This window comes from Amblyraja radiata, chromosome 7, assembly GCF_010909765.2.
Source record: "Amblyraja radiata isolate CabotCenter1 chromosome 7, sAmbRad1.1.pri, whole genome shotgun sequence".
Taxonomy (NCBI): domain Eukaryota; kingdom Metazoa; phylum Chordata; class Chondrichthyes; order Rajiformes; family Rajidae; genus Amblyraja; species Amblyraja radiata.
The window spans coordinates 77,078,443-77,085,627 of NC_045962.1; positions in this window are offsets into that span (position 1 = coordinate 77,078,443).

Sequence of the window (7,185 nt, forward strand, 5' to 3'; positions counted from 1 at the left end):
CTTTGGCCACTTACATACATTAAATGTGGCACGTGTAGACTTCTCTGGCTTAAGTGCTCATCTAGATCATGTGATACAATATAATATAGTGACTACAATTGTAAAAAGTGTTTGATTATAAAGCTTTTAGGAATTTCCTGAACGTCTATGATGATGCTATGTGTACGAGGTCTGCCTTTCTTCATTTGACCTGAGCCACCCGTGCAATCGTAGTGTTTGGCAAGTAGTTGAAGAGGCCAATGGTGTGTGTTGACCTTCATTGCAAAATGCTTTGAGTGCTTGAGCAAGGGTGTTATGCAACCATTATACAGCGCTTGATGTTAATACAACTAGAGACATACTGACTCTCCGTAATCTTCTCAGGAAGTAGAGGCTCTAATGTGCTTTGTTTATGATCGCATCAAAGTACTATATGCTGCTTCATTCCCCCTTATCTGAAATAAAGGATATACCTGCAAGAAAGGGAGTGCAGCAAAGATTAACTAGTCTGGTTCTGGGGTTGGCAAGACTGTTGCATGTTGACTGTTTGGGTTAAAGTCAAGTCAAGAGAGTTTATTGTCATGTTATCTATTATCTGAATGGTGGCCGATTAGGAAAAGGGGAGATGCAACGAGACCTGGGTGTCATGGTACACCAGTCATTGAAAGTAGGCATGCAGGTGCAGCAGGCCGTGAAGAAAGCAAATGTAATTTAGCATTCATAGCAAAAGGATTTGAGTATAGGAGCAGGGAGGTTCTACTGCTGTTGTACAGGGTCTTGGTGAGACCACACCTGGAGTATTGCGTACAATACAATTACATACAGTACATACAGTACAATATTGGTAGTCCAGTTTAAAAGTAGCCCAGCGCTCCGCGAATCGAATCGAAGATGAGTTGAGCAGGCTTTCGGCAAGAGGAAGCCATCATCAAAATGAAAATAAAAACTTAGCAAAATAAATAAAAACCGGTAGACAGGAGACGCGAGTTGTCTCTAGCTGACACCATGTAAATGAGACATTACACACGTGTAACTTTCTAATAGTCTTTAATAAGGACACAGAGTTAAATGATACATGAGTAGTCACTGACTCCAGTCTGCTACTGTACTTCGCAGAAGGAGAAGCAGGCGTTATTATAAATGATACCTAAGGCGGGGTTAGAAGTGCTGAGGTAGCTATATGATTGGTTGCATGCATAAACCATCTACAGTTTTGGTCTCCTAATCTGAGGAAAGACATTCTTGCCATAGAGGGAGTACAGAGAAGGTTCACCAGACTGATTCCTGGGATGTCAGGACTTTCATATGAAGAAAGACTGGATAGACTCGGCTTGTACTCGCTAGAATTTAGAAGATTGAGGGGGGATCTTATAGAAACTTACAAAATTCTTAAGGGACAGGCTAGATGCAGAAAGATTGTTCCCGATGTTGGGGAGGTCCAGAACAAGGGGTCACAGTTTAAGGATAAGGGGGAAGTGTTTTAGGACCGAGATGAGAAAACATTTTTCACACAGAGAGCGGTGAATCTCTGGAATTCTCTGCCACAGAAAGTAGTTGAGGCCAGTTCATTGGCTATATTTAAGAGGGAGTTAGATGTGGCCCTTGTGGCTAAGGGGATCAGGGGGTATGGAGAGAAGGCAGGTACGGGATACTGAGTTGGATGATCAGCCATGATCATATTGAACCAGGAGAGATCTTCGGAAATATGCACGCCCAGAAATTTGAAGTTCTTGACCCTTTCCACCATCGAACCGTTGATATAAACTGGACTTTGGGTCCCCATACTACCCCTTCTGGTCCACAATCAGTTCCTTGGTTTTGCTGGTGTTGAGAGCCAGGTTATTGTGCTGGCACCATTTGGTCAATCGGTCGATCTAAAAGGTGCCTGCATTCTAAAGTTCTGGTAATTCTGGTCTGAGCTGTGCAAAATCATGTGAGGATTAGATTGGGTAGATGCACAGAATCTCTTGCCCAGAGTGGGGGATTCGAGAACCTGAGGGTATTGGTTTAAGGTGAGGGGGGGAAAGGTGAATAGGAACCTGAGGGGGTAACTTCTTTACATAGAGAGTGGTGGGTGTATGGAATGAGCTGCCGGAGGAGGTAGTCAGGTACTATCGCAACGTTCAATGAACATTTGGACAGGTACATTGGTAGGACAGGTTTAGAGGGATATGGGCCAGACGCAGGCAGGTTGGACTAGTGTAGATGGGACATGTTGGCCGATGTGGGCAAGTTGGGCCAAAGTGCCGGTTTCCACACTGTAAGACTGTTTGACTGACTTTGACTCCAACTGCAACAGGCTGGTTTAAGGACATTTTCCCTGGCTGGAGGTCCCGGACCAAGAGGTCATTATCTCTAGATATAGGATTATGGCATTTAGTACTGAGAGGGGAGAAATTTCTTCAGTCGGAGTGTCACAAACCTGTGGAATTCTCTGTCGTGGAATGCTGCAGAGGAGAAGTCACTGAATTTATTGAAGGAGATGCACATTTTACTACACGAATGTAGTTTGAATCTATCCTTGCTCCTGTGTTTCTCTGGAGGATCAACAGTTAACTCTAATGTAATCAAGAGTGAAAAGAGACAAGTTTTGCAGCTTACAACCCAGTGGTATGATAATTGATTTCTCTAACTTCAAGTAACCTTTGCATATCTCCTCTCTCCATCCCTCCCCCACCCATGTCGTACTAGCTTCAAAGTTGAGTCTCATTGTAACTCGTTAGAATGGAGATGAAGAAAAACTTTTTCACACAGAGGGTTGTGAATCTGTGGAATTCTCTGCATCAGAAGGCAGTGGAGGCCAATTCTCTGGATGCTTTCAAGAGGGAGTTAGATAGAGCTCTTAAAGATAGGGGATATGGTGAGAAGGCAGGACCGGGATACTGATTGTGGATGATCAGCCATGATCATATTGAATGGCGGTGCTGGCTCGAAGGGCCTAATCGCCTACTCCTGCACCTATTGTCTATTGTCTATTGTTTATTGTCTATCGTTTTCACCTCGCCCACAGCTTACAATGGCCTGTTTCCTTTATTGTCGTTACTTATTTGCATTACTTTCATTAATTTGTTCTATATCTCTCTATATCACCGTCTATATCTCCAGTTTCCTTTTCCCCTGACTCTTAGTCTGAAGAATTATGTTGTTGACCCGAAACATCACCTATTCCTTTTCTCCAGACATGTTGTCTGACCAGCTGAGTTACTCCAGCTTTTTGTGTCTATACTTGGTTTCAAAGATCAGATCTCTGTAACATAGAGCAGGAGCAACTGTGTGGAAATACACCAATATGCATGGAATCACATTGTCTAAGGGTCTCTGTGCTGAGATCTTGCAGAGAGATTGCAGTCAATCCCGAGACTACATTTCATTGGATCTGTTCATAAATTATTAGCCTCAATTGCACTTTTCCCAGCTACATCATATATAAAAATATCTGTCGAAGAGTGGCACGGTGGCACGGTGGCGTAGCGGTAGAGCTACTGCCTTACAGCGCCAGAAAGCCGGGTTCGATCCTGACTACAGGTACTGTCTGTACAGAGTTTGTACGTTCTCCCTGTGGCCTGCTTGGGTTTTCTCCGAGATCTTCGGTTTCCTCCCGCACTCCTAAGACATACAGACATGTTGGTTAATTGGCTTGGTATAAATGCAAATTGTCCCTAGTGTGTGTAGGATAGTATTATGCCCCTGTCCCACTTAGAAAACCTGAACGGAAACCGCTGGAGACTTTGCACCCCACCCAAGGTTTCCGTGCGGTTCCCGGAGGTTCCCGGAGGTTTTTGTCAGTCTCCCTACCTGCTTCCACTACCTGCAACCTCCGGCAACCACCTGCAACCTCCAGGAACCGCACGGAAGCCTTGGGTGGGGCGCAAAGTCTCCAGAGGTTTCCGTTTAGGTTTCCCAAGTGGGACAGGGGCATAATGTGTGGGGTTCGTTGGTCGGTGCGGACTCAATGGGCCTATTTTCACTCTGTATCTCTAACCGAAACTAAACTAAAACTGTCAATGCAGTAAATCTATATTAGAAACCACAAACCATGTCCACGCCGTACATTTATATTCAAGGCTATTATGTTCTGGTCTAACTACACCTACTAATCCCAGGTGCAATTAAACAAGAACAACAAGAAACATAGCTTGAAATGTTTTTAAGGACTCAGCAAAGCTACATTTATATTATTATCAACACCACCAATGGCCAATGTAGATGCAAATGCATAGTCCTTAACATAAATTCATTAAGAAGCCAAAGAGGGCCCAGGAAACTAATTTACAAAATAGCTAACTTTAAAAGCAGGTACATATTAATTATAGTAAGTCCTTGCTTTCTCCCTCCTTCCCCTCCCCTTCCCAGCTCTCCCACAGCTTACTGTCTCCACCTCTTCCTTTCTTTTTCCTGCACCCCTCCACGTCAGTCTGAAGGGTCCCAAATCATCACCTATTCCTTCGCTCCATAGCTGCTGCTTCACCCGCTGAGTTTCTCCAACATGTGTGTCTACCTTACATTGCAATGATAATATGTGGTCATAAGGAATAGGAGTAGAATTAGGCCATTTGGCCCATCAAGTCTACTCCGTCATTCAATCATGGCTGATCAATCTCTACCTCCTAACCCCATTCTCCTGCCTTCTCACCAAAACCCCTGATACCCCGTACTAATCAAGAATCTATCTATCCCTGCCTTAAAACTATCTACTGATTTGGCCTCTTCAACCCTTTGTGTAAAGCCATGCGGATTGTATATTTTCCTCATTCATTTCGCAGAACATAGAACATAGAAAAGTACTGCACAGGAAGAGGCTCTTTGGCCCACAATGTCTGTGCTGAACCTGAATCTAAAGATAGACCCAAAATTCAGTAGTAACTCAGTGGATCAGACAGCATCTCTGGAGAAAAGGAATATAGAAACATAGAAAATAGGTGCAGGAGTAGGCCATTCGGCCCTTTGAGCCTGCACCGCCATTCAATATGATCATGGCTGATCATCCAACTCAGTATCCTGTACCTGCCTTCTCTCCATACCCCCTGATCCCTTTAGCCACAAGGGCCACATCTAACTCCCTCTTAAATATAGCCAATGAACTGGCCTCAACTACCTTCTGTGGCAGAGAATTCCACAGATTCACCACTCTCTGTGTGAAAAATGTTTTCCTCATCTCGGTCCTAAAAGATTTCCCCCTTATCCTTAAACTGTGACCCCTTGTTCTGGACTTACCCCAAGTTGTTCTGGACTTCCCCAAATAATATGTGACCTTTTGGGTCGAGACCCTTCTTCTGAGCAAGGGTGTCGCTGAGTTACTCGAGCATTTCGTGTGCATCTTCAGTCTAAGCCAGCATCTGCAGTTCCTTCCAAGATAAGCTAATCCTATCTGCCTGCACATGATCCATATCTCCCCATTCCCTGCATAAGCATGTGCCTATCCAAAAGCCTCTTCAATGTCACCTGCTTTCACCACTATCCCCGGCAGCACTGCTCAGCCATGCAATTCTCCTTTAAACTTTATCCCTCTTATCTAAATGCTCTGCTCTCTAGTCTTTGACATTTACAGCCTGTGAAAAAGGTTCTGACTGTCTAACTACCTCTTTGGTAACCCTTAGACAATCCTTGATTGGACTTTGCTGGCTTTACCTTGCACTAAACGTTATTCCCTTATCATGTATCTGTACGCTGTAAATAGCTCGATTGTAATCATGTATTGTCTTTCTGCTGACTGGTAGCACGCAACAAAAGCTTTTCACTGTACCTCGGTACACATGACAATAACCTAAACTGAACTGAATCTATCTGTGCCACTCATATTTTACATACTTCTTCCAGGTCTCCCCTCGTCCTCCGGCGTTCTAGAGAAAATATTCCGTTTGTTCAACCTCTCCTTGTAACTGATGCCCTCTAATCCACACAGCATTCTGTTAGAATATTCAGTTTAATGATATTCACATTATACTATTATCCAGATTAAATGAATTGAAAGTTATCAATGTTACAATGAAAAATGTGGCTAAAATGAATGAAAATTGGATAAAGATTGTGTTGATCAAATAATGGAAGTTGGCTCCTTGGAGCGTGATTTGTTATTTGCACGTGAGCCTTGAACTGCAGCTGCAGAGCTACTGCCCATCCACCTGACCCACTAGTCACCATCAACCAATGGTCGGCACCGACTACGTGGGCCGAAGAGTCTGTTTCCATGGTGTGCCTCAAAACTAAACTAAAACAAAACAGAGTGACGTACAACTTGTGCCAGTGTACAAAATGCCTTCTCCACTGTTCCCTTTCTAGCTTTTGTCCAACACTAGGGGGCATAGCTATAAGGTGTGCGGGCGAAAGTTTAATCGAGATGTGTGCAGGAAGGTTTTTACACAGGGATTGGCGGGGGCCTGGATCTCATTCCCAGGGTTGGTGGTGGTGGAGGAAGATATGACAGTGGTGATTAAAAGGCTTTTAGATAGAAACATGGAAGTGCAGGGAATAGAGGGATATGGATCATGCACAGGCAGATGAGATCATTTTAACTTGGCATCATGATCAACGTCAAACATTGCGGGCCGAAGGGCCCATTCCTGTGTAGGGAGGAACTGCAGATACGGGTTTAAATTGAAGATAGACACAAAAAGTTTGAGTAACTCAACGGGTCAGGCAGCATCTCTGGAGAAAAGGAATAGGTGATGTTTTGGTTCGAGACCCTTCTTTAGAATGAGTCAGGGGAAAGGAGAACGAGAGATGTAGATGGTGCTACAGAGATATAGAGAACGAATGAATGAAAGGTATGTAAAAAGGATTGATGATCAAGGAAATGTGGAGCCCACAATGGTCCATTGTTGGCTGTGGGCTAGGTGATAACGAGTTACATGGGCAAGACGACAGTGAAACTAGTACAACGACTAGGGCGGGGGAGGGACTGAGAGAGAGGGGATGCAAAGGTTACTTGAAGTTAAATCAATCAATATTCATACCGCTGGGTTCTATGTTCTCTAATTTTACATTAACCACTTTTCTTTGGCAATTTGTTTGCCTGTTATTCAGTATAGCTTATTCGAAGGAAGTCACAGATTTTCCTTCTCTTTTCTGTTAATGTGAATGGATTTCACAGTCAGTCATTTCTAATAGTGGCGGCTTGCTTTTGTATAAAGGTATCATGTTCACTTCAGGTACAGCATTGTATACTGTCTCAATGGCGTTAGTATTGATTTTTTTTTGTAATACGCA